At 39.7% G+C, this 24,295-nt stretch overlaps 1 long non-coding RNA gene and 1 pseudogene across 1 annotated transcript in view; one reads left to right on the top strand and one right to left on the bottom strand.

Moving 5' to 3' along the window:
• Positions 1 to 24,295, bottom strand: part of LOC121819630 (uncharacterized) — a 366,128-nt gene that overhangs the window by 181,553 nt on the left and 160,280 nt on the right. The window lies entirely within an intron of this gene.
• LOC114115003 (RBPJ-interacting and tubulin-associated protein 1-like) lies at positions 996 to 1,841 on the top strand (annotated as a pseudogene).

Raw genomic sequence — 24,295 nt, 5'->3', positions numbered from 1 at the left:
ATTTCAGCTATGTTTAAAGTTTAGTGTGTGGCACAAATCCAAGGTTCCTCTCTATTTTTTTTTTTAGTCACTGATATGTGACAAATGATGAGATTTTCAGCATGAAATTTGCTATTGAGGTTTCCATCTTTCTTTATGATTTCTTATCAGGCCTTGCTATCCTTCAAGCCATAAATAAAAATGCAACTTTCATCTGCATTCAAACTGAGGTGGAAATATAAAAATTAAACATTTTCATTTTTTCCTGAGTATCAGTCACTCTCTGTGAGCTCAAAAACAGCAAGACAGACTTTCTGCTGCCTCTTCTCCAGAATGATTTCTTGGAAAGGCCATAAGAAAAGACTGACTTGTTATTAGCATATCTACAACACATAAAATTTATAACTCTACCTACATATTCAGCATTGAAATCGAGTTCCCATGAGGCCTAAAAAAAAAGAAAGACAAAGAGGTTTCCTAACTGTAGCAGATACAAACTAACAGCCAAAATAAAATACACCTGCATACTCTCAACATATTAATAACTTGTTAATTTCCATTAGAATCTGGAGGGTCCAATCATTGAAAAATAAAGGTTCAGTAAGAACAAAGTTATAGAAATATCTATTTAGATCACTAGGGCCCAGATGCCGGTGTTGAGTCAGTTCTCATGGAGCTGGGGCTGAGGGTGGCCTGAACTTTCAGGAGTCACAGGCTCCTTGAGTTCAGAGCTGTGGATTTGGATGTACAGCGTGTGCCACCGGTGCCCATGCACCCCTGCAAAGGAGTCCAGGCCTGGGAGCATGGGACACTGAGGGTTGCGACTGACATCAGTGAGCCAAGATGCTCAGGTGTGACTGACACTTGTGACTTCACCCTTTGAAGCCTCAATTTTATCATCTGTAGAATGGACATAATGGAAGCTAACTCACAGGACTGTTGAGAGGAGGAAATGAGATCATGCTTGTAAATCTCTTTGCAGGAGGGAGCCCTTTAGGCAGGACCTGGCAGGCAGAGCACCCCTGCTGCCACTCAGGACCATGGGCGGCATGAAGACCCCAGTGGAGCTGGCCATCAGCCAGATGCAGACCCTTCACATTCAGCACCGCTGCAGGGGCAGCCACCAGATCAAGGTTAGGCCGTCACATGTGGAGGAGACTTTGTTTGGCAGCCCTGCAGGCACCTGGCCCATACCACCAGACTTTGACACACCTTGGAGGAAGAAGGCCAGCAGAACCAAAAGAGCGGAGACAGGGGTGTCACAGGCATCAGGGGCCAAGGGGAGCTACGAGTACACCTCCTCCAGCAGCAGCACCCCAACCCTCACACCAAGGAAAAACAAATACAGACTGATCAGGCAGACCCCTTCTTACTGCGATGAGTCTCTCTTTGGCTTCTGACCTGAGAGCACCAGCTGGGAGGCCAAGTGGATGGTGAAGGCAGACGCTGCAAAGCTCCATGCCCTCTTCTGGACAACCCCAGCTATCCCTAGGGGCAGCCATTCACCCCACCCCAAGGAGACTCCAGTGCAAGCTGTTCGCCCAGCTGGTCCCTCAAAGACAGAGTGCAGGGTGGTGGCCAGCTCCTGGAGCCTGTCTTTGAATGGGTTAGACACCCCGCGCCCTCTGAGGCAGGAGCATTCCCACTTCCTCACCCATTTTAATGTCCCTGGCACAGGTCACCACCTGCCAGTGCCCACTGCACAAATGAGCCTCAAGATCCCAGGCATGCCCCTTCAGGGGTCACCTTCCAGAGACCCCTGGTGATTCCCAGCACTCCTTCAGTCAGCATTTCAGTGCCAGCTATGCTCCCTACCCCCACAAGGCGGAGCCACCCAGAAAGCAAAGCCCCCTTGGAAATGAGTTTCTTGGTCCTTTCTGTACATTTGCCCATGGAGTCACAACCAGGGGGGCAGTGCCCCCCTCTGACCATCTCTGGTTGCTCCCCACTTTTCACACTGACAAGGACTAGAGGATCATCCCTCCAATCCCTATTGCCAGTCCTGTCATAGCCACATGGTATATCAGTGCCAACCCAGAGGGAGTCCCCCAGGAGTGTCCCCCCACCTCCTCCATCAACACTGTCTCGCCTCCAAGTGTGAATAAATGGTATGATTACCAACCCGGAGGGTTCCTCCTCCCTCCCTTCAAGCCAAGCTCCTGCTCAGGATACGTTTCCAGCTGAGTCTGAAGGCCTCAGGAATTTTCCCAGGCACCATGTGTGGACCAGTGGGGAACACAAGGATCTGGATGATACGTAAATGGACGTTTAAAAAGTGTAATAGTCATGTATTTATTTTCATGTATTAAATATATCAGTAGCTCATCGAAACAAACAAAAAAACACATTTATTTAATACATCATAGTTGATCCAAAGGGAAAACAGACCAAAGTAAGACATGCTTTTATATATTAATTAAAACCCAATCAATTTCCACTTAAGAAAACATTTCTTGCCTGGTTGAGACGTCACTACCACATTGTGTGTGTGTGTGCATAGATATGCATATAAACATTTATTTATATAGTGTGTGCTTATGTATGTGGATGAAGTTGTTAGATTTTCTTCTTTGGAATTTAACTTTAGAAAAAGTAATCATATCCTGCTGGGTAGTTAAATGAATCAACCTGTCTAAACTTTTTTTTTTTTTTAACAAGAACTGTATCTACATTCTAGCATCTTGAAACCATATTAAAAATACATATCAAAAATTAAATTAATCCCCAATGTACTCTAAAGGTTGCTGTTAATAACAGTCATCTGAACTGAAAACTTCAAGGAAGCACGTCTGTCAAAGAAAAGAGACAGACTTTGAGGAGGGGAGGCAAGGACTTCCAGCTTCAGCAGATACAAACTACAGATGGGAAATAGATTGTTAGCAAAATAAGTTATTTTCCACCCTCCTTCAATTTTTCACAATCTGTGTGGCAAAGATTTCACTACTGACACTGTCAACATATTCTTAGCGTCTGTAGTCGTTTACTGTGACCTAGTGGGTAAAGCAGCCTTCTCCAAATAACCAAGCGCCAGATTCTGCATAATGCCAGATTCTGCAAAACACCTTCTGCTTTCCCAAGTGTACAATGGAATTAGAAAAACAAAACTGGTTCAAATGCTGCATTGATTTAACACGGTGGTGATACAGAGAGCAAACGTTTATGAAGTTGCTTCTTATTTTCAAACTTCTGGCTCAATTTACACCAAAACAAATTCGAAACTGTTCCTCCAGGAAAACATCTCACAAATGCTATTCCTCCCTGGAGTTCCCATGTGCACACAAACACACCCACACACATCCTTTGCCTTCTCTCTGCCCCCACCTTCCCTTTACAAACAAAGCATTCTCATCAATTTGTTATTGTTGTTTTCCTATTCAAAGCAGAGACAAGGAAAGTAAGTCCATCCTCTAGGAGAAAAAAATAGAGTCAATGGACAAACACTTGAGAGCAGCCTGATACCTCAGAGAGGCTTAGCTTATTTTTAAAAAAACAAGGGTCTGTGTTTTGAACCCAGCCTATTTATGAATGGACCATTCTGAGTAATATGACATGTTGGAACTTTATGATAGAGCGCCATAAGTATCATGCCTGGAAGTAAGTGTCTCTAGACTCAACTGGAAAATGGCCTTTATGAATGTGTCCTTTGAAGAATGTTGTACAGACCAGAAACAATCCCTATAGAATGAGGCAAGATCAAAATCAGATACAAAGAAATAACCCAACACCAGGGCCTAAAGGGAAGGTCACTTTACTCTCATGATCATAAGAAGCCCACTGATAAAAAGGTCACCTGACATTACTCAGCTGTAGATTTGGAGGACCTGTTAGAGACCATTTGGTAGCTCCTCTTGTTTGTTAATGCTGAGGAACTTCAGAGTTAAGTTTCTTCAGGAATAAATAGGAAATACACGGCCACGCCATCCCAGGCAAGTTTCCAGTCTAACGTTCTGTCCTATGCTGTGCTGTAGCTTACGATTGCAGGGCAGCTTGATGGGCTGGGCTAGCTGTAATGTGAGCTTCCTAAGGATGGTGACAGCAAAAACTGAAAAATTCAGGAGAGAACTGACATTGTGGCTTGCGCAAAACAGCCATGCAACTAAATTATATTGAGAAGGATAATGATTCCAGGCAAAATGATTTCCTGAAGAAGTCAAGGATCCAAAGACATTGGCATGGTGGTATACTTCTGTCTGAAAATGAAATCAACAGACGACAGGCCACGAAAATGGATCTTTCTTTCAGCTGCTCCCCTTTACTTTCCTCACCCTTGCTTGATTAAGAAGACCTCTCGGGGCTTCAACATGTGAGGAAAGGAGATGGAAATGCTATTCACCCAAGTGCCCTGCACAAGGTAACCTTGTGAGAAGAAGGAATTTGAGAATAACTAAAATTGAAGAATATTCCGCTTGCCAATAACTCAGCTGATGTGAACAAAAGCATGTTTCATGAATAGTCCGTTCCCTGAGAAGTGACTGGATATACATTACTGTAACTATTAACTGAACTAGTCACATACTAGAGAGCCTTAGAAAAACAAAGACATCCCCCCTCTGCTACACTCCACCAAGCAGCCACATGTTGTCCCACTGCAGACACACTGTCACTTCCAGGGCACAAGCTGTCACACGATGGATAAGTTATCTGAGTGCCTGACAGTCAGACAGCCTGTTTGGGGGAAAGGGCACGGAGTCAAAGCCCTTGCCTAGAGGTCAAATATTTTTCTGTTAGAATAACAATCCTCACTGAACTGTCAGTGTTCTGAATATATTTTCTTTAGTTCAAGTTTTCTCAGTAAGTGGTTAGCCACTTCTGGAACTAAAAAGGAGATTCAGTTTCCTAAGAAGATTCTTCTTCCATTAACAATGTTTTCTTTATCAGTGAAGACTTGTAGATTATATTCTTGATGGCAAGTAAAAAAGCCTGCCTGGTAACCAAGTCCCAAGATGGAATTAAGAATGCCAAAATTTGGTTGGACAGAGAAAGACAAATATCATATCGTTTATATATGTAATCTAAAAGAAAAATGATACAAATGAATTTGTTTATGAAACAGAAATAAACTCACAGATGTAGAAAACAAATTTATAGTTACCAGAGGGGAAAGGAGGTCCTGGGATAAATTAGGAATCTGGGATTAACATATATACACTACTATATTTAAAATAAATAAACAGGGACATATTGTATAACACAGAAACTAAATTTAGTATCATGTAATAACTGATAATGGAAAAGAATCTTAAATATTTTGTAAAATATGTAGCAGAAAAGAATATATGTGTGTGTTGGTGCTCATTTTATGTGCTTTATTTGCATTTCTGGATCAAAGTTCAGAAAAACAACACTTTGTTTTAGCCACAGAAAGATACGTACTTTACGAATCACCAAAAAAGTGAGTAAAATAAGATCTACCAAATAAAATTATTCTTTTTTTTATATCAACACTACTTTTAGTTTATTTTTTCAATAGATTAAGCTAAAACTTGAGAAATAAAAGTTAAAGCTTGGAAAATTTACAAAAGTATCCAATTCAAACAAACAAAAAAGTTAAATAGACTTCACTTTATTTATTTCTTGTCCCTGGTGAAGGCACTTCCACTCTCATTAACCTGTGTTTAAGAGGGAAAGGGAATATTTATCATGATTTTAATAATACTATTGTTTACATAAATTAGAATGGGATTGCCTTGGCAATTCAGGGTTCATAGCAAAGACCCATTCCCATTATAAAAGTCAATACTATTACAGAAAATATCAGTATAAACCAGGTCAACATCACTGCTCAATTTTATATATATTAATGTAAATTCTCTGGTGGCTCAGACGGTTAAGTATCTGTCTACAATGTGGGAGACCCGGGTTCGATCCCTGGGTCGAGAAGATCCCCTGGAGAAGGAAATGGCAATCCACTCCAGTACTATTGCCTGGAAAATCCCATGGACAGAGGAGCCTGGTAGGCTACAGCCCATGGAGTCGCAAAGAGTAGGACATATGACTGAGTGACTTTACCTATTATCCCAAATAGGATCTGAACACTTTATTTTTCAGCCTTTGCTGTGATAGGATTATAGCATTTTGTTTGGTGTAACAATTTTTTTAATACCTAGTAGGTCTAAAACATTGTACTAAGATTTGGAGATGAGTTTAAGTGGATTATTCCTCCCAGTGTTTGATGGCTATCAAAGAATCTGCCTGTATAGGACAAGGACAGACAAAAGGCAGGACAGGAAGAAAGCAGGGGAGCAAGCGGAAGGAAGAGCACTGAATACAATATTTCCCAGCAGCAATAAGGTGTGTGGGCTGCTTTCACATTCTATATAGCACGTCTATCAATAAAGAAGGCTGAGCCAGTTTGAGAGCTGCAGAACTGACCAGGTGGGGTAGCCATGCTGCTAGGATAAGGCTTAGGGGCCTCAGTCTAACCCCTGGCCTACGACCCTGTCTCCAGGATAGATTTAGCATGGAGAAGAGGGGTGAATTTTTTGTTCTTCCTTATGAGCCTTAAATGAACAAAAATGAATTAATTACAATCTTTGCATGCCTTCCTTTCTGTATTTATTTATCTGATTTTGTTCACAAAGCCTTTATATCCCATTTTGGGGTCAATTTGACATTTAGAAATGATAAAATTCTTAGTTTTAAATAGAATCCCTGAGAAAAATCAGTGTCCAATAAGGAGCAGTAGTAGTAGTACTAACCAGAACTAGAAAGCTGCTGCTGCTGCTGCTAAGTCACTTCAGTCGTGTCCGACTCTGTGTGACCCCATAGATGGCAGCCCACCAGGCTCCGCCGTCCCTGGGATTCTCCAGGCAAGAACACTGGAGTGGGTTGCCATTTCCTTCTCCAATGCATGAAAGTGAAAAGTGAATGTAAAGACGCTCAGTCGTATCTGACTCTTAGCAACCCCGTGGACTACAGCCTACCAGGCTCCTCCATCCGTGGGATTCTCCAGGCAAGAGTACTGGAGTGGGTTGTCATTGACTTCTCCAAGAACTAGAATAGGGTTGCCAAAATCAATAAATAAAAATATAGGGCACCCTGCTATATAATAAACTTTTTTAAAGTATAAACATGTACCATGTAGGATTTTGTACACACTTGTCTACAATGCGGGAGACCTGGATTCGATCCCTGGGTCGGGAAGATCCCCTGGAGAAGGAGATTGCCTGGAAAATCCCATGGACAGAGGGGCCTGATAAGGTTACATTCCATGGGGTCGCAAAGAGTTGGACATGACTGAGCGACTTCACTTTCACTTTCACTTGTGTTTTAAAGGCCTTCCTTGGTGGTTCAGATGGTAAAGAATCTGCCTGCAATGGAGGAGACTGAAGCTCAATCCCCAAAATATTCACTGTTTACCTGAAATTCATATGTAACTAGGTGTCCAATATTGTTTCAACAATGGCAATTTACATCCTCAGAAAGTCCAAAACTCCTTGTGGCTCAGCTGGTAAAGAGTCTGCCTGCAATTCAGGAGACCTGGGTTCGATCTCTAGGTTGGGAAGGTCCCCTAGAGAAGGGAAAGGCTACCCACTCAAGTACTCTGGCCTGGAAAATTTCATAAACTATACAGTCCATGGGGTCGCAAAGAGTCGGACATGACCAAGGGACTTTCACTACTACTATTACCAAAACAGGAAGATATTATTGACCTCTCATTGCTTCCCATTGATTTTATGTATAAAACATGAAAGAATTATTTTCTAATACATTCAACCTAATTAGGTCAAATATGGCTTAATTCAAGAGTATCTAAAGCACAAAAGAGAATTGGAAAATTTGACAAAGTTGAATATTTCCCATTTTTAAACACTTGTCTACATAGCTAAACATTTAATTATTACAATAGTTCAAAATCAGTGCTGAAAAAACTTTACCATTCTATTAATCACATCTACAGCATCTCGCTTTGAGATTCAAAACATGCTCAAATTTGGCTTGGGAAATTCTTAAGATTTGCTAAATTTGAAATGGACACACACACATATATGAAACAACTCCTTGGTCTATACAGCTAAGCTTATTCAGAAGTAATTTAATCCTGTCCTCCTAAAAGTCAGATCAAATCATTGGTTCTGAGACTTGTATAACCAAAATCACCTTAGGGAAATAATGGAGATTAATAAATATAGATATTCTTGCTATTATGTCAGAAAAGATAAGACCTCAACAACTAAATAGAACCCCTTGCATTTGTAAGAAAGGAAAAGAGAGAAAACAAAAGTCTATGAAAAGAAAAACATTTCTGTATGAGGTGGAAAGTTCTGGGGAAAAAAAATTCTTATGTACAACATTCTGATACCAAGAGACTCTTATTATGGATAACATCTCATCTCTAAGTAAGGTAGCCCCATATCTTGCCTGATTTACTACCTAAAACAAAGCTAAAAACGAACAAATGGCATGGTCCAGATCTCCAAATGTCAGGATGACAAATGTTATTTCTCTATTTCAGAGGACAAATCATTGGTGCAGAGAATAACAAAATTTCAAAAGCACTCTGGCATGGTATCCTGAAAAGAAAATAAAGTAGAACAGTAAATCCTATCTTGAAGTAAGAGCCGGTATCACAGCACCGACCTGAGACGCAAAGTGAAGCTGGGGGACACTCAGACAGAAAGTGGAGAAAAGAATCTTTCTTTGTAGCAGCTAAATCTCAGATATGGAGTTCATGCTTTATAGGTGAAGGGTAAGTTAGAGAGGTGGAGTTTTAGTTAAGATGCAGAATTTTCTAGAACAAGGCCATTACTTCCCCAATATAAACCACTACTTTGTAGTTATGAGATTTTTTTACCTCTGGAAAAAAATTTCCTTCCATTTTACTTCCTTTTACTTCCATTTCTTAATCTATAAATAAGGGTGATGATAATATTCTTTATTTCATAATAAAGTTGACATAAGGGTTAAATGAATTAATATTCATAAGGTATTTAGAATTGTATCTGCACACAGAACTCACTAAAAAGTGTTTGACATTTTAAAAGTCTTAGACTTTTAAAGGAATCTCAAGAAGTCAGGAGGCCAAGCTATTTACAATTAAAAAAAAAAATCTCAATATGAGCTAACTGTGTGGTATAACATTCCACAGAGCATTCACATATATTACCTTGTTTAATTCTTCCTGCCATATATATATATTTTTTTTAATTTAGGTATCAATCATAAAGGAAATCATCCCTAAATATTCATTGGAAAGACTGATGCTGAAGCTCCAATACTTTGGCACCTCATGTGAAGAGCCAACTAATTGGAAAAGACCCTGATGCTGGGAAAGATTGAGGGCAGGAGGAGAAGGGAGCAACAGAAGATGCAATGGCTGGATGCCATCACCGACTCAGTGAACATGAGTTTGAGCAAACTCAGGAAGGTGGTGAAGGGCAGGAAAGCATGGCATGCTGCAGTTCATGGGGTCATGAAGAGTCAGACACAATTAGGGACTGAACAACAATGACAAATAGTTGATTTACAATGTTTCAGGTGTGCAGTGATTCAATTATATATATCTACTTTATATTAATATATAGTAGTGGGTATATTGCTGAGAAGGCAATGGCAACCCACTCCAGTACTCTTGCCTGGAAAATCCCATGGACAGGGGAGCTTGGTGGGCTGCTGTCTATGGGGTCGCACAGAGTTGGACACGACTGAAGTGACTTAGCAGCTTAGCAGTGGGTATATGTTAATCACAAGCTTCTAATTTATCCCTCCCCTCCATTTCCCCTTTGGTAACCATAAGTTAGTTTTCTATCTCTGTGAGCCTATTTTGTAAATAAGTTCATTTGTATAAATTTTTTAGATTCCAAATACAAGTTATTTTATCTCATGATATGTCTTTCTCTGTCTGAGTTACTTTACTTAAAGTATGATAATCTCTAGGTCCATCCATGTTGCTGCAAATAGCATTATTTCATTCTTTTTTTACAGCTGAGTAATACTCCATTGAACACATGTATCACATCTTCTTTATCCATTCATCTGCGGATGGACATTTGGGTTGCTTCCGTGTCTTGGCTACTGTGAATAGTCTATATATTACTGATTTCATTTTACTAAGAAGTAAAGAAGTCTTAAGATCATGTGACCAATGCATGCCCTCTATGAATAATAGCAGCAGGTTGAGTGCTTTTGTTCAACTTTTATTCATCTTTGAATTCACTTTTAATTTGGTGGTTTATCCAGGTTCCATACTCTTGCTTGACCCACTTCTTTCTCCTCTTTATTTCTCCAGACATTGCAGCAAGCAGTGTCAGGATAAGGAAAAGGAGACAAAATATAAACTCAAACATGCCAAGTTTTAGCATCTGATTTTGGCAGTCACAAGACCATAACCAAAGTGTTTGGGTACTTTTCTAAATTACTTTAAGCAGGATAAATAGCTTCATCTTCTTTTCTGTCAGTTATCTTTTCATACCCAGCATAATTACAAGGTTTTCTCCTATGAATATCACTTTTTAAAATAATTTATGCAATTATGTATAGCTCAACTGTGAGTTAAGGAAATTTTTGATAAATGCAAGTACTTAATGTTAATTTATATATCCCCCAATGATTAGTTTAGTGTAAATAGTTTGAGGTTCTCTGTTGCATCTTAAATGATCAAATATGATAATGTCTACACGTAACTGGCTAAAAGGTCACTTCAGGACAAATAGTCTAGGCAGAGCCTAACAAAAATGTCAGCAAAGGCCCCAACAATCCAAAGAATTTCATTATGATGAATAAGTGAGCAAAAAGTCTGGGTTACTTATTTTCATAAACATGAGGCTATCATTTGTTCATTTATAAATAATAATGAATCCCAAATATATATCAAGCACTATACTAAGCATGACATACTCTGTGAAAATACATAAATAAAGACACAACCCTGATCCACAAGAGTGTATAGTAACAGCATTAGATTTAGTCCAGGGAGGCAGGGGACATGTTTCTGTACAAGTGAGGATTGTGTTGAGCTGTGAAAGGAGATTGTACAAAAAAATGAAAGGAATAATATTCAAAGAACCTGTGGCAGAAGGGGTGGAAAGTAGCTGGACCAGAAGCAAGTGGAAGCAGTCCTGGCCTAGGAAGTCACACTCGTGACTTCTTTTTTTAATTCCAAGAGCACTGGGGGACTTAAGCAAGAGCAGGAAGTTGGTATGGGCTAGGATGACATGGTCAGCCTTTGGAAAGTCTGTCCCAGCAACTGTGTAGCTAGACCAGAAAGAAGGAAATTGCAGTGGAGTGAGAGGTGGTGACAGCTTGGAGCAGAAGGGGTGAAATGGAGGGGAGAGGTTATTTAGAAGAGGTAAAACTGATAGGAATAGATGATGAATCGGATATGGACTTATTTTATAATGTGTATCTTGTGCTAAGAGGAGAGCATGGCAACCCACTCCAGCATTACTGCCTAGACAACCCCACGGACAAAGGAGCTTGGCAGGCCACAGTTCATAGAGTCACAAAGAGTCGGATACAGCTGAAGCAACTTAGCGTGCCCATCTTGCACTAAAATCGCTGCTGGCACATCAAAGCACTTCATACCTATTTGTGGAGTAAATGTTGAATGAGTTTATAAAAGGAGAAAAACGAGGTGTCAAGGATGACTCCTAAGATTCTAGATGGCATATCTTAGATAAGTGATGATGTTTATGCAGAACTAGAATCTCAGAGAAGATCAGGCTCTGGGTAAGAGTGTATCAGTTTATTTTTAATCTCACTGTTTCTGAGATGGCTGTAACTTATCCACAAGAAATGCAAGGAGAGAGGTAATCTGAAGCCGAGAGAAGAGGTCTTCCCTACAGATGTAAATGTGTGAGTCATTTACTTGGAGGAAGAGATTGAAGCTATAAGTATAAATGCTATTGCTAAGGGACAGACTGGCGAGTCAGATGGTGAGCAGACGCAGGATCAAGGTTAAAGAAGCTCTACAACCGTAGAGAAACATCATGGAGAAGGAGTTGGAAGAGAACTCAGACAAACACAAGAGCAGGTGCAAATAGTTTCATGGAAAGCAAGCTAAGAGATCGTTTCAAGAAGGCAAGGACCAACAATATCGAATACAATTCAAAAGTTACATATGATAAAAACTGAAAAACATCCTTAGCAACAAAAATACTCTCAGTGACTTTTGAAAGAGCTATTTCAGAGAAGTGATGGGACCAGAGTCACATTAAATGGGAGAACTGTTTGAGTGTTAAGTGAGGAAAAGGAGACATTATATATAGTCTGGTGGAAAAGAAAAATAGCATGGTGGCTACATGGGAATTAGGGAGGGGTCAAGTGATTGGATATAGACCAAAGAGAAGCATTTAGCTAACATGAAGAGGCTGCCTATATAACAGAGATAAGAGATAATCAAATGTGAAGGTTTCCTGATGAAAGTCAACTCTGAGTAATGAGTGTTAGAAACACTCTCAGCAGGAGTTTTTAGCATATTTGGGATATAAAAATATAGGAGTGGACAGAATGATCAAAAAGGCAATAGAAAATAGCTCAGTTCAGTTCAGCTCAGTAGCTCAGTCATGTCTGACTCTTTGCGACCCCATAAATCGCAGCTCACCAGGCCTCCCTGTCCATCACCAACTCCCGGAGTTCACTCAGACTCACGTCCATCGAGTCCGTGATGCCATCCAGCTATCTCATCCTCTGTCGTCCGTTTCTCCTCCTGACCCCAATCCCTCTCAACATCAAAGTCTTTTCCAGTGAGTCAACTCTTCGCATGAGGTGGCCAAAGTACTGGAGCTTCAGCTTTAGCATCATTCCTTCCAAAGAAATCCCAGGGCTGATCTCCTTCAGAATGGACTGGTTGGATCTCCTTGCAGTCCAAGGGACTCTCAAGAGTCTTCTCCAACACCACACTTCAAAAGCATCAATTCTTCGGTGCTCAGCCTTCTTCACAGTCCAACTCTTACATCCATACATGACCACAGGAAAAACCATAGCCTTGACTAGATGGACCTTAGTCGGCAAAGTAATGTCTCTGCTTTTGAATATGCTATCTAGGTGGGTCATAACTTTTCTTCCAAGGAGTAAGCGAATTTTAATTTCATGGCTGCAATCACCATCTGCAGTGATTTTGGAGCCCCCAAAAATAAAGTCTGACACTGTTTCCACTGTTTCCCCATCTATGTCCCATGAACTGATGGGACCGGATGCCATGATCTTCGTTTTCTCAATGTTGAGCTTTAAGCCAACTTTTTCACTCTCGTCTTTTACTTTCATCAAGAGGCTTTTAGTTCCTCTTCACTTTCTGCCATAAGGAAAATAGCTCAAAACAACCTATCCTGGGAAAAACTTGTATCATATATTTCATAAGATCTAAGCAGAAACATTGTTTGAAGTTATCTAAAATTGTTCTATAAAGGGAAGGAAACAGTTTAAATTTATTGTCCACTTCCATATGCTTTTCATATGCTGCTACTGCTGCTGCTGCCTAGTCGCTTCAGTTGTGTCCGACTCTGTGTGACCCCATAAACTGCAGCCCACCAGGCTCCCCCATCCCTGGGATTCTCCAGGCAAGAACACTGGAGTGGGTTGCCATTTCCTTATCCAATATGGGGGAAGAGTAAAAATGAATGAGAATAACTATTAAAGAGTGAATCCATGCATATATCCAACTCTCCAAATATAGGGGGATTGAGTGATCTGGAGTTGGGGGATACTGCGCCTTTGGACAAATTTATTTAATCTAGGTACTCTTTACACCACACCAGTCAACCCGCCTCTTATTAAAATACATATCAATATTTGAAAAACCGATCTGTAATTTCTAAACCAAGGGCTGTACGTGACTACTTTGGAGGGAAACAGTGAGACAGACACCAGAAGAGATATTCTAGTCAAAGAAGGATAAACAGACACCATCACTGCTCACCTTTTTCCCTTGATAGGCTGGATGAATGGACTGATGGATGGACAAACGCATCAGTGGAGAATAGATGGCTTCATGTTAAGAGTTTCTGTACTTGTACTAGAACTTGACATGGCTATAATGGTAAGACGGATTGCACAGAAAGTAATTCAGCCTTTCAAGGGGCTTAACCCCCTGCAGGCCACCCACTCACTTCCAGGTGGGGACTAAGTGTACCAGAGCCTTTCCCATCAGGGCAGTCACTGATGTATCATCTACTTGAGTGGATGATCTCAATTATTTGGTTGCTCCTCCTATGCCCATATGTTGATGGTAAAATTAAGGTTTAATTTTAGGGATAAGAAAAAATGTTCTCATATGTTACAGGCTGGTTTAGCAAATGTTCCTATGTTGGGAGACTGAGCATGGGGACTCTGTGGACTATGACTCTGGACACAAGTACACGAAGGAGTACTTGCCTTTACAACTGTCCCTTATCTATCTATCTTCATCATCAGGGTATCCTGAAGAGGAGAGGCTTTGCCAGGGCAGGATTTGGGCATTGCAGAATACCTTGGGCTAATACCAATGAGTTACAGTGTATCACATTAGAAACCAAGCATTTGCAAAGATTTTAAATTAGAGTTTTAAATATTCTGATGATAAAAGGGAAGTGAAATATGTTCAAGCCCCAGAAATTGAGTGTCAGCAGAATAAGGGGACAGACTTGGAATTATTGTCCCCTTCAATGAATCAGTTCAAAGGAAAGAAGCTGTAAACTAAAAGTTCCTTGATCATGAAAAATGTAACTGCTATATAATATACCTCTAAACTTACTGCTCTGTCTCTTGCCCTTTGAACTAATTGCAAGAAAATCAAGGGCAGCAGGGCTGGGGTTGATTTTGAAGTCATTCTGTGGTAATTTAAAGTAATTGGGAATTTTTTTATGATGATTGCTATAAAGAAGAATATATAGCTTTGCTATTCCTTGCGACAGTTCTTTGAATTACACCTCCAGAATAAGAAGTATGAGACATGGCTGATAATTTATAGCAATATACCCATTCCACCACCATGGGCTGGCATTACAAATGAGAAAAGGGGAAAAAAAAGACTCTGAGCAAAATGTGCAGTGCCCATGAGTGCTCTTATCCAGTCCAGCCTCATTCCTACCCAAGTGCACGTCCACACAATTCTACAGCAGTCCTTCAAAGCAAGTCTGCATCTTGGAGCCAAATAGCAACTCATCTGGAATCCTGAGTGCTAAGTGAAATGCTTTAAAGCATGCAAGAAATCTTAATTAGTAAAGAATTGGGGGTTGGGGGGAAGTGTTCTATTAATAATTAGGCAAAATCGAAGCATGATGACAAATGCTTTGAGCGCCTTGTCTCTGAGATGCTTGCTGGGGGTAGAGCTTGTGAGTTGCTGCCTTCTTAGCTCAAATTGCATTTGATCTCAGGAAGGGCTCTTCAGAGGAAAAGCATATAAAGATGTTTTCAGTATCTCCTCTGCCCTTCAGTGTCCCTGCTGTGTGGGCCCTGCCATAATTAGACGCTGGCTTTTAGTGGGACGCTTTGAGTGTTCAATTAGGTCTCCTTTCTTCCTTGCAGTCCTGTTTTAATATGAATGAACACAAAGCCAATTATCTTTCAGAAGTAGGTTTTTGAATTGTGCTGACAGTCTTCCTACATGTTTGACAACCATCACCATGAGACGCTGCTCTTAATTCAGATGTAGGGGAGGGACAAAAACTAATGGCCTAAATTTCTTTTTGAATTCAATGAAAATCACGATGGTTCTCCCTCTCTAAGCAGAGGGACAGACCAAAGCCCTGCTATTCCAAGGATGCTCCACAGGCCAGCAGCAGCGTTACCTGCTCAGTTCAGTTCAGTTTCTGTCATGTCCGACTCTGCGATCCAATGGACTTCAGCACTCCAGGCTTCCCTGAGACAGGCACTTAGTGACAAATAGATTCAAGGGATTAGATCTGATAGACAGAGTGTCTGAAGAACTATGGACGGAAGTTCGTGACCTTGTATAGGAGGCAGGGATCAAGACAATCCTCAAGAAAAAGAAATGCAAAAAGGCAAAATGGTTGTCTGAGGAGGCCTTACAAATAGGTGAGAATAGAAAAGACACAAAAGGCAAAGGAAAAAAGGAAAGATATACCCATTTGAATGCAGAGTTCCAAAGAATAGCAAGGAGAGATAAGAAAGCCTTCCTCAGTGATCAATGCAAATAGAGGAAAACAACAGAATGGGAAAGACTAGAGATCTCTTCAAGAAAATTAGAGATACCAAGGGAACATTTCATGCAAAGATGGGCACAATAAAGGAAAGTAATGGTATGAACCTAACAGAAGCAGACGATATTAAGAAGAGGTGGCAAGAATACACAGAAGATCTATACAAAAATGACCTTCATGACCCAGATAACCACGATGGTGTGATCACTCACCTAGAGCCAGACATCTTGGAAGGTGAAGTCAAGTGGGCCTTAGGAAGCATCACTATGAACAAAGCTAGTGGAGGTGATGGAGTTCCAGTGGAGCTCTTTCAAATCCTACAGAATGATGCTGTTAAAGTGCTTCATCCAATATGCCAGCAAATTTGGAAAACTCAGCAGTGGCCACAGGACTGGAAAAGGTCCGTTTTCATTCCAATCTCAAAGAAAGGCAATGCCAAAGAATGCTCAAACTACCGCACAATTGCACTCATCTTGCACATTAGCAAAGCAATACCTGAAAGCTGTTTAAAAATCAGACTCTGGGGCCCCACCTCGGACCTCCTAAACGAAAATCTGCACTTGGATGCTGGACGATTTGGATGCACATTAAGGCTTGAGAAAGACTGATCCAAAGTCATCAAAATACTTGTGGTAATACACAATATTTAAGGGAAAATCTTCCTTATTAAGAGAAATTTTTTTAAAAAGTGTCCTAACTTTGTCTCCTCACCAACATGATGAACATTAAGTAGAGTTTTAGCAACTTTTAAAGAAATAATTCAGAATATAGTTGGTGTAACAGACACCTGTGAGGCCCACCAGCATTTCCAATTCTCTCTCATTCTCATTACACAGAAGGAATGCCTATCCTTGCCCCTTTAAACTTCAGCCTGGCTGGGTGACTTGCTTTGGCCCATAAAATATGAGTGGAAAAGTGTAAGCAGCTTTTGGCAGGAAAAATCTTTTTGCCTTTTGCTGGAAAGAGCTATTTGCAGGAGGCACCTCTTTGTCTTGTCACTAACCTTAAACCAGGCACCCCTATGCTCTATTTTTCTCTGGCTCAAGCACACCTTTCAAATCTGTTAATCATATGACACCTTGGCTAACTCTTCAGTTCTTTCTACACATCTAAGAAGTAGAAATGAAGAATAAGTAATGAACAGATGACCAGATCTCCTCCCTAGCTTGTACTTCCCTAATCTCTAGAACAAACTGTGTGACAACAGTGTGGACAAGATAACATAAATAGGAAGATCACAAGATGTCACCAGTCTGCGTGCAGTGGAGGATGGTGACTCTGACCACTACCCCACTCCACAGCCATCTCAATGATTAATTGAGATTACTTCCCTTCTTCCCTTTAAAATTCTCATGGCCAAGAAGAATCAGAGGATGCTTAGTCTACCTTTTGCCCAGATTGCCAGCATTCTGATTAAAGGCAACCTTCCTGTCTACCGCTTGTGAGTACTGGTTTTGTAAGCACCAAGCCTTGATTCAGTAACAAAAGGACACCCACTGCTTCCACGTGAAGGCATCGAGGAGCTGTTTCACCATTCTCCATGCTTTCTCTTTCACTGCCTAAGTACTTGTGGAAGCACATGTTCACGTGGAGGTGCTGTTAGATAAAAGAAAGTGGAGAAACAGAAAGAGGGGATGGTGTCATTTTGTTGTCTCCTCATGAAAATAGTGAACATAAAGTATAGAGTTATAGCAGTATTCAAAGAAATAAGGTTGAATGTAACTCCTCCAACACATGGAGGACAGTAGCTTTCAGAGAGATGCTTTGACCTTCAGCAGATTTTATGTGAGTAAAAAGCCTCTGAGATGTTTGGGTTTTATTATTGTAGCTTAACTTCATCTCTTCTGATGGAACTGGCAACATAGAAAAGAAATGAGGTAGAGAAGAGCAATCACTGCCCACTAGCAATGGAGAGTTAAAAATTTAGAGGCATAGTCCAGTCCCCACTCAAAGCCATCCATGTCACTGTAATGCCAGTGTAATTGGGAAATGCCTTACAACCTTCAAATCTGGCAGAGCACAGCTGTATGATGTAATATAATATCTTGAGTTACAGCCTTTAGAAGTGAGACAATAATCCATTCTTAGTTTAGATGAGAATGCAGAGACTCTAATATAATTCTGAACTTCTTCTTTTTCCTAAAAATACCCAAATTATGTGATTTGGTATTCATTGCAAATTTTACCCATCCATTTATGACATGGTTAAAAGCATCCACAGGTTTTGTATCAAGTGACGATAACACTGGAGATGATTCATTTCCTTTAGAACATGACAAATCTAGACAGCATATTAAAAAGCAGAGATATCTCTTTGCCAACAAAGGTCCATCTAGTCAAAGCTATGGTTTTTCCAGTTGTCATGTATGGATGTGAGAGTTGGACCATAAAGAAGGCTCAGTGCAGAAGAATTGATGCTTTTGAATTGGAGTGTTGGAGAAGACTATTGAGAGTCCCTTGGACCGAAAGGAGGTCAAACCAGCCAATCCTAAAAGAAAACAATCCTGAATATTCATTTAAAGGACTGATGCTGAAGCTCAAACTCCAACACTTTGGCCATCTGATGTGACAAGCTGACTCATTAGAAAAAACCCTGATGTTAGGAAAAGGTAGGAGAAAGGGACAACAGAGGATGAGATGGTTGGCATCACCGACTCAATGGATATGAGTTTGAACAAGCTCCGCGAGATGGTAAAGAACAGGAAAGCCTGGTATGCTGCAGTCCATGGGGTCACAAAAAGTCAGACATGACTGAGTGAGCAACAATAGAACATGAATATGCCTGGGTAGCTAAAGCCCAATGATACTGGTTTCATTATTATTCTTTATCCATCTCTCATTGACTTTTAACAGAGGCAGAAGTTAACCTGCAGCATCCTCTCATTTTTTCAAAGCACTAAATGGCTGTGCCACAATTAATGATATCAAAATGTTTCTGATGGTGTCACAGGAATCTCTCTGGGCTCAGATGATCTAATCTAGAGAACCTCTGGTGTCAATCTCAAGAACACCACTGTAGGTATATTTGCAAAATGTCTACTGACATTATGCAGGAGAAATTTTTAAGCACTGTGCAAAATGCTATATTTGCATTCATTTCTTATTGTTTGTAGCCAAAGGACACCATACTACAATTAAAACGCCTAGGCAGTAAAGGAAAGAAACTATCAGATGTCTGCTCCATTAGGCAATGCCATTTGATGAAGAAATGTTGATATAGATAAGAGAAATACAAGAAGATAAAGCAAGTGTCAGTAGTTATTAAAGAAAATTATATCATCAACTTGAGTAGGTTTGAACATAAAATGCATCATGCACATCCGCAACAAACCATAATGAGAACTTTAAGGTAAAGGACATGATTCTTTCATCCAAGTCTTGAGTTCAAATTTTCCTTGATCAATACAACAGAAAAAGGTTAGACACAAATCAAGGATTTTGTTTTAGGTGTGATAATGATAGTGTGATTGTATTTCTAAAGAGAAGAACTTATCTTTTAAAGATATGTTAAAATATTTCAAAATGAAATAGTTATGGAGCCTACGCTTTGCTTCATCATAATCTGCATGGAAGTAGGGTGAAGTGAGTGGCTATATAGATAAAACAAGACTGGCTAATTCCAATGATTGCTGAGGCTGTGTGATGGGTATATCATATTCATTACATCCTACTCTCTACTTCTGGGAATATTTTTAAATTTGCATAAGAAACAGTTTTAAAAAAAGTTTAAGCAAACAAACCAAGGCCTGTGAACTAACAGCTTGTCATGCCAAGGCCTTGACTCACAAATTGCCATGGGACAGCAAAGGGAAAGTAGTGCTTACAAGAGAGCCAGTCTCTTTGTTACGTTACCTGCCTGCCCCCCCCAACCCCACCACACACACAGCATTGTTATTAATTAAATTTAATCAATTAAAATAATTTGCATTTGATAGCTGGACATTTCTGGGAGATTTCAAAGGAATACCCACTGATGGGGAAAAAAGGGAGAGTTTTTGTAATGAGCATTTAAAGCTTGTTTCTCTGAGCTGCCTTACCCCATGCGCCCTCCTCCTGTTCCCTTCTCCTGTGGTTCTCAATGGCTCTCAACTTAGGCATGTCTTTTATTGATTTTTTTACATTCCAGATGAGTCACCTTCTTCTTTAAATTCAATCAGCATGTATTTTAAGTTTAATTCTCTAAACTTTCTTATACTTACTCAAATTTCCTCAGGCTCCCTAAGTGAATTAGGTATACTTCAAATTTCATCTTAATCATGCTTCTCTTTGAAAAAGAGAGAAAAATTTCATGGCTCTATGGAAGATTTGTTTTCCTCTCTCACACAAGAATGTACAGAATAGTTAATGGTAGTGGTGGGGAGGGGGATGTTGTTCTTTAAAACATTATAAACCTGCAATATTCAGAAGACTGTGAAATAGTCTACAGACTAGAATTTGACCAATTATGATCTCAGAAATCTATAGCAAGGGAGAATAGTAACCTGATGCTTTGTCTTCTTATAATATTTTCTAAAGAGAATAGAATGGGGAGATAATTTGGACACATAAATATTAATAATTAAGTAAATTAGTATAGGAATTGTTTAACAAGAATCAATCAGGTTGATGTCTTCCATCAGGTAAAATTTATAATTAAGTACCTAGTGGTAAAGAACCTGTCTGCCAGTGCAGGAGATGCAGGAGACATGGGTTCAATCCCTGGGTCAGGAAGATCCCCTGGAGGAGGTGATGGCAACCCACTCCATTATTCTTGTTTGAAAAATCCCATGGACAGAGGAGCCTGGTGGGCTACAGTCCAAAGGGTTGCAAACAGTTGGACACAACTGAAGTGACTTAGCATGCATGCATCACTTAATTAATTCATATAGAGAAAGAGTCATCAAGAAAGGAATTCCCTCACTTACAATGTTGGTCTGAAATATTTCCTAACCATCTAAACATCCTCTGCACGAATCCTCTGATCCATCAAGCAGTACAAGCATTTCAGAAAAGTCTTTGGCAATATCTACTAAACCTGAAAACATGGATATCTTCATTACCGAGCAAGTCTACTAAGTATACATCCAACAGAAATGAATGCATTTCTTCACCAAATACATGTACTAGAATGTTATAGCAACACTTTCATAATAACTTTAAGCTGGAAACCACCCAAATGGCCCTAATCAGTAAAACAGACAAATAAATTGTGGAATATTCAAACAGCCTCAAAACAGAAACTGATGGAAATCATCAGTCTTACAGTTATCAATTTCACTGTTTTCAGAAAACATTGTTGACAAGCTGGTACAGCTCTCAAGACAGACAAAAATATCTCATTTTTCCTTACTTATTATCATAGCACTTATTTTGTCATTTTAGGAGTCAAAGTGAACATGTCTTTAGTATGTTAATTCTTAAATACATATATTACAGAAGAACTTTTAAGGCCATTCTATTAATAGTTTAAGACAGCCAGATTTCGTCATTGAAATTAGTTTTTTCTTATATCCCCACTGAACCAAAGTGAAAATGATTTCTTAGAGACATAAACCCATATATAAGGAGAGAGTGAAGAAGAAAAGAAAACAATGATATACTGGATGCTACAACGGAGATGGGCATGTAATAACTGATTCAGTAGATGGAAGAAAGCTAAATTCCCTAATAATAGAGAAAATTTTGAAATAACCTTATTTATGCCACAGAATTCTTGCAAGCTCAGGATCTAGAAGCATTTGATACCTCTAGGACTGGGGAAAAATTAGGGAAAGGGTCTATAATTTTTTAAACTGTGGGAAAACTCCAAACCAATAATTAGACCCTCTAATCTACATTGTTGGGCAACTTCCATTCCCTGATCTTAGCAGAAATTTTTAAATTTAACATTTGAGGCACTCTGGCTAGAAGATGCTATCTATGCACAGTTGAAAGCATCTGCAATTTAACTGAATGTATATTCATCACCAATTCTGAAAGCAAAAACTGCAGCTTTACTTCTAGAATTCCAGTAAAGAGATGTTTGTATTTTGAGTAAAAGAATGCAAAGTTATCTCCTAGAGAATCAGTCCAACACACGAATAAATACTGAAAGACAACATCATTCAAAATCTCCCCCACAAAGAACCCAGCCAAGCCACCCAACATAAACAATAATATCAACAAGCCTCACACATAGGGGAGGGAGTATTTTCATTATTAGAGATAGTTCCAGTTGGTCAGAAAATCCTCTAACCTTGAAGTTAGAGTACAAATAAACTTACATAAACTAAACTTTGAGGAAAGGGAGACTATGACAGGAAAGGGAAATCTTAAATAACCATTTTCATTAGTATTCTCAAAGAGATGAAAGACGATACTATAATACGAACTGGATGCTTTTTTTAAAAAAGTATTTCTAGGGAATAAAAAAGATTTCATGAAAGATAAAAGACATGACAGCAGAAATGAAAAACCCAGTAGAAGCATTAATCAGTTAAGAAGAGGAGACTTCCAGAAAGTAGAGCAAAAGATCCAAAGATAGAAACTAGCTATGAAGAGATAAGAGAATCGGGAATAATAGTTCCTCTGATACAGCCAACTAATAGGTTTTCCAAAAAGAGAGAACAAAAAAAAAACTTGGAAAGGGAAAGAAATTACCAACAAAATGACTCAACCTGAATTGCCAGATTGAAATGGCCCACGGAGTGTCCAGAACATTGGATCAAAAAACACTTATATCAAGCTGTAACTTAGCTTTCAAGAACATTAGTGTCAAAGAGAAAATTTCATATATTTCTGCAGAGTGAAGTAGAATGGAGAAGACTTCACCATATAGACAGTGTGAGGAATCAAATGACTTTAGACTAGACTCTCCATAGCAACCCTGAAAATAAGGCAATGAAGAAATAAAATAAAAATTCAGAAGGATATTGATTTCCAAAATAGAATTCTATACCCAGCCAAATTATCAATCATTATGGAGATAAGACAAAAACATAAGGGCATTTATACTTAAAGTGTCATTTAAAAATGTATATTCCTCCCACCCTTTCTAAAAAATCCAATAGGGGATGTGTGCTAACAAAACAAGAAAGCATGAACAAAAAAACAAACAAATTTGTATCAGGAAACAGGGGACCTAACCCAGTAGAGAGGCACAGAGAGGCAAAAGGAATACTCAAGACAGGGAAAAGAGATCCCAGGGTGTCAGTCATGTACGGAGTTACATGCCAACCAATCCAGGCTAGAGGAGCACCACTCCAGAGACAGATAGAGATCCAAGGGTTCTAGTTCAATTTACCTGATGACATAACACCCATAAGGCTGGCACTGATGACCTCTATGCCCTATTTGTCTTGATTATGCACTGGAGAAGCTCCTGCTTTCCTCCAAATGTGCTGCGCCTCAAAGCAGGCAAGTTCACTCATTTATCTGAGAGAAGTGTTCTGTCTTTGGATAAACCTGAGACTTGTGTAATAGGCTACAGTGACCTTAAAAGAAGAAAACAGAAAGCACTCTATTCCCTTTGACTACCTATTGGCTATTCAATATTAGTCCTGCTAGATACCCTTTTCGGAGAAGGCAATGGCACCCTACTCCAGTACTCTTGCCTGGAAAATCCCATGGACAGAGGAGCCTGGTAGGCTGCAGTCCATGGGGTCGCTAAGAGTCAGGCATGACTGGGCACCTTCACTTTCACACATTGGAGAAGGAAATGGCAACCCACTCCAGTGTTCTTGCCTGGAGAATCCCAGGGACAGAGGAGCCTGGTGGGCTGCCATCTATGGGGTCGCACAGAGTCGGACACAACTGAAGCAACTTAGCAGCAGATACCCTTTTATATGTGTCAGTTCTGTTTTTCCCAGGACTCAGTCAGAAGCTGTATACTGACTTTTCTGAGAAAGGACTCTTGGAAACTATAAAGCTGCCTGAAGTCAGTGAATCAGGGACTGTTGATTTCTTCTCCTGGAGCCTTCATCTAAAGGCAATAAATTTGTGTGGGCTACTCAGCTTTTCCAGACCAAGCAATATATCATTTAGATAAAAACACACAGAAAGTAAATCATCTCTTAAAAGAAGGAAATGAGTCAGGCAAAGACAGATAGTGGTTACCTGGAAAATAGGAGACAGGATGAGACTGGATACCTTTGAAGAGGGACATATCTGTAGCTTGGATGGGTAAACAATCTTTTTGTAAATTCATGCATTTTTAATTTTATCTAATGGTGTGTGTATATATATATGTATATATATATATATATATATATATATATATATAT

The sequence above is a fragment of the Ovis aries genome, chromosome 5 (assembly GCF_016772045.2).
Source record: "Ovis aries strain OAR_USU_Benz2616 breed Rambouillet chromosome 5, ARS-UI_Ramb_v3.0, whole genome shotgun sequence".
In the NCBI taxonomy this organism is placed as follows: domain Eukaryota; kingdom Metazoa; phylum Chordata; class Mammalia; order Artiodactyla; family Bovidae; genus Ovis; species Ovis aries.
Note: the sequence above shows the minus strand (reverse complement) of the source record. Positions and strands in the feature narration are given on the sequence as shown.